This window comes from Pinus tabuliformis, chromosome 6 (assembly GCF_031772625.1).
Source record: "Pinus tabuliformis cultivar Carrire ecotype Pingquan chromosome 6, CPIR1, whole genome shotgun sequence".
Lineage (NCBI taxonomy): Eukaryota > Viridiplantae > Streptophyta > Pinopsida > Pinales > Pinaceae > Pinus > Pinus tabuliformis.
The window spans coordinates 850479770-850484381 of NC_142292.1; positions in this window are offsets into that span (position 1 = coordinate 850479770).

The following is a 4612-nucleotide window of genomic DNA, read 5'->3' on the forward strand; positions in this document are numbered from 1 at the left end:
AGGAACACACACATTTCTCCACTACCAGTGAGACTGGTTAGTACCCCGGTGGAGTTGTATGCTTCACCTCTCTGCTCAAGAAGCATTTCTCTTTTTTCTCCTTTATATTTTTTAAGAGAACTGTGCATAGGAACTTACTTATATTGGGGCAGAAGAGGGATCCCGACTTATTGAGAGCAAAAGAGGTTGTTCCTTCAGAGAAGCATGTAAGACCTCTGACATAGGTTTTCTTGTTTAGATTTTTCCCCTTCTCCATTTCTACAAGTTGGATCAGCTTCAACACACAAAGTAGAAGGCTGAATGCAGGCATGGGGCTTCCTAGTGTGGACATAGCTTCACGGTTGGACCAAAGCTTCCCTTACAGATGGTTCGTATTTTCCATCAGGACTTCATCGGCTGAAGGTTGTAACCAAGCATAGAGAAAATTGACACAAGACCAGTCAAGTGTTGCAATGTCACAAGTGTCTTCAAATTTATGCCACATACTCTATTCAAAATCCAAAACGTAGTAGTTGGCAGCACTTATTTACAGAAACAAAAATAGTAATATATCAAACCAACAAAATGCACGTGAAAAAATAGTAAGCAGAATAAAACAAAGCAAAAGAAAATATAATAAGAAAAACAAACCAAATGAAACAACAAGTAGCAAGCAGACTATGTACAAGGCATGGGCACGGTCCGACCTAATAAAATGATGTTTGAGGACTTGGCCATTTGAAGGGAAGATTATCATTCCTCCTGTCAAGTGATTGCAAATGATACGTGTGTGAACCAAGTTTCTTGTGGACCGATGCCGGTCCACTAGGTTTCACTACTGGAGCTTGGTGGCATTCCAAAAGACCTTCAAGTGAAGGCAACACCATTGTTTCAAGTACTATGTGCAACATGGGCTCGGACGATGGCAAGAGGTAGTTTTTTTTACTCCAGGAAGGATTCAATTTTTTGAAGTCATTGGGTGAGAGGATCTTCATAGATTTCTTACGTGCAGGATTTAGATCAGAAAACCAAGTATGATGATGAACTTTGCAAGCAATCCAACCACTTAAAATGTTAGTCAATCTATTTTATGAAAGAAGTACAAACAACATGTATGTGTTACCTATTCTTTGCTATAATGGCTTGTGTTATCCTTTACCTGGAATATCATGTTGGATTGTTTGCATGTAGTGGGTACTCAGGTCATCATCAACTCGTGCAGGCCCATCCTCGCAATGTTCGATCAAGCGGTCAATGATTTATCGCTGTTGTAGTGTGTAACTTGTACCGAGATTAGCCATCTTTAGATCATGATGGAATCCCAAGTTTCTTTGTTTGTTCATGGTGTTGGTCCTTCGTGTGTCCCACATTAGTGCTTCAACATCATTATTTGTGACTCCGAATTTCAAATAGCTTGAAATCATGCATTGTTCATTATTTTTGATGACTGAGATGCACTCAGTCCTTGAGTCATCATGTGTTCCTGATTTGTCAAGACTCATAGTCTACAAATTCTTTGTACATGGATCGTTTGGCGTGTTGGTATAGCTGCTACTACTGCTACTAACAGGAAAAAAAAACTCTACAAGTTTCATTATCATCAGTTGAGCGAGGAAGGAGTCCCAACTTCTTGTCTAATGATGTTGAAGTAGGTCGTGCAGGATAACACTCCAATGCCTTTTCCAGGAGGCAGTTGACAAACATGAGTTCTGTGAAGGCCAATGGTTAATTCTCACCATCAAGGGGAGTGACATTATGTTTCATGTACTTCTTGGATAACACCCGGATTTGGTTGCATATGCCCTTGTACAAAAGCCATAGGTGAGACCAGTCTGTAGCAAAGTATCCATCTAGCTTGCTAGACCAATCTCTGCTGAGTAGAAAATCATATGCTTCTGGTATGTCCACAACATTAATGTTGATGCACTAGTGGACTCGACTGTCATGGGATAGTTGGATGATCACATCTCATAGTTCACCAATGGCTATTACTGATGTTCTATCAAGTTGGATGATTCTTGCAGATGTTTCTCTTGATTGTGCAATGGTCTTTTTAGCAATGTAGAGCGGCATGACATTGGCTACCGCGCTAGGATCAACCAAATAGTTGTGGACATTTCAGTTGAAAAATTTGAATGAAAGTAGGAATGGGGGATAACCTGGGTTTTCTTCTTCCATCTGGAGTGTATTAAGCACAATGGATAGTGATTCGGGAGGTGTGCATACTCCCTTGCTGGTAGAATCCACACTTTATGTTTCTGTTTGTCCAATGTGTGCAACAGGATATCTCATTGACTTTGGACTTTGGCTAACTCGAACAAACTGATGTTCGCTCGAGTTTTCTTCATGTCATCGACTATGTTGTAATCCAGAGGTGGTAGACTCATTGGGGTGTCTAGGGTAGAATGGATGCTTATGCTGTTCGACAGACTGTTCTGCAACATGTTGTTCACTAATGTGTTCTTATCTGCCACTGTCTTCCCGGACTTGCTTCATGTTTGTTGCTTTGAGGCAATTGGTGGATTGGCCTTCTTTATCAGTTGTCTCAATTTCTCTTGCATCTCCTCAAGTGTAGGGGGAGCCCCTTTACTCCTAATATTGTAACACCCATTTTGCTTTTGGGGCTGCTTCTCAGTGTTTGTTTTCGAGACTATTTGTGAGCACTGATATGCATTCACGACATGCCCAGAACTTGGTGCTTCATCAAGTGCAACCTCTTCATTATCATCGATGTCTTCTGGTTGCTCCTGTACGTCACCATCTGCGTTGAGTGTATGAGTATAGATAGAGGTAACAACTCGCTTCTGATTTGAACAAGAGTTTTCGGGATGAAATTCTTCATGGAAGGAACAATACTTAGGATCAGTGCATTGATCGAGTTGGAACATAGGCTTCTGCACAAATTTGGAATTGAGCTAATTGTTGCTTGATGAGCTGGTTGATGAACTACTTGCCTGTCTCTGCCTGGGCAGATGACTGCTCGCGAATGTGTTCGTATTCCATTGCTTGAGTTCAGAAATTTCGGTGGTCAAGTTCTTGACAAGGTGAGTGAGGGTCTCAATATCAAATGCTTCCTTATCTCTGCCCTTGCTTGTCATTGCTTGGGGCTTTTTGATCACATCCTTGGATTCTTTCGTTGATTTTCCATCCTTGATGACTCCAATGGCGCACAAGTCTTTCTCAATAGCAATGGCATTTCGCAGCTTTCTAACAGTGTTGGCTTCACAACTCGCTTGACGAACTGCACAATGGTGGTTGGTAGTGCAAATGTGTAATAGTCGACAATGATGGATTCATGAGGTTTGGTGTCTGCTACAAACTTGTTCAAGATACATGTAAACCTCTGATTGAAATATTTCACTTTCTCATTTCCCTCCATCTTGAGGTTTCCCAGTTCTTTGAGTAGCATGGCTGGGGTCTTGTCATCAACAAATTTTTCAAGGAACATATGTTTGAAAGAACCCCAGTTCTGTATGGAGTTGGGTGGAAGGTTGTGATACCAAGCAGATGCTTGACCATTTAAGTTACATGGAAATAGTCTACATGCTACGTCATCATAATGTACCTCAAGGGTCTGTAGCTGTAGGTAGAAGTTGTCTAAGTGGTCTTCTGCCTTCACCGTGCTATCAGGGTTAAACTTGATGTTCATTCTCTCTGCTCGCTTCGAAATCTTGTGCAGAACATCCAGGAGAGCCAATGGTCCCTAAGTCATCCATTCAAGATTTGGGTCAACCATCTCTTCGTCTTCTTCGTCTTACTCCCCTTTGTCCGAATCTGATGGTTCCAGATCTAAGTTTGTTTGTTCGTCTCCACCTCCACTTCCTTCGCTGCCTTCCCCTCTACCTCCTATACTAGATTTTGATCCCAAGACCACAAGAGTGCCTTGTTCATCTTCAAAGAATATTGGAGGTTCCTCTCTGTCTTCAATAGCTTCTTCCAAACCTTCAAGAGTAGCAAGGACTGCTTCTTCCACCGATGATATAACCACTCATGTGGGAGTGGCCTTTGGCTTCTTAGATGCATGTGGAAGGTACTGTATGCTTAGGATCAATCTAACTACTTTCGCGAACTGGCGAGTGATGGGACGGATGGAGCGAAGGTGTTGATATGAAATTTCATGTTCAATTCTGGGAGGTGAGGAGTAACCAACTGCAGAGTCGTGAGAGAGGGGTTGCGAGTTATTGCCTTGACCAGATGGTTGATGAGTGAGTGTGAGGGGAATTTCAGCCATGTACAACTGGTTTCCCTCCTTCTAGCGCTAGAAATGTTGACGGTGCTGGACCTGCCAACATTTAGGGGATCACCCCAGTATGAAGTCCCAACTAGACCTCACACCGTTTGGTGTGGGAGTCTCATCCGGTATGATGGCCCGGTTGCCATTGTCTTAAGGATTTGCCTCAACTCTTGCTTGTCAGCACAGGAGAGTGGTCTGCTTTGTCTTTGGGAAGTGAGGTTCGTGTGTCTGGTGAGTGTAAGTGTACTTGTGTTAATTGTTATTTCACTGTGAGGGGAAGAGAGTGAAGGTGAGTTCCAGGTTGAAAGGGATCAGTCCCAACTTGGCTAGGAACACACAACACAAAAGGACATGTACAGCTTCTGACAGAGAAGTCCACTCGGATGTGGCTGTCACAAC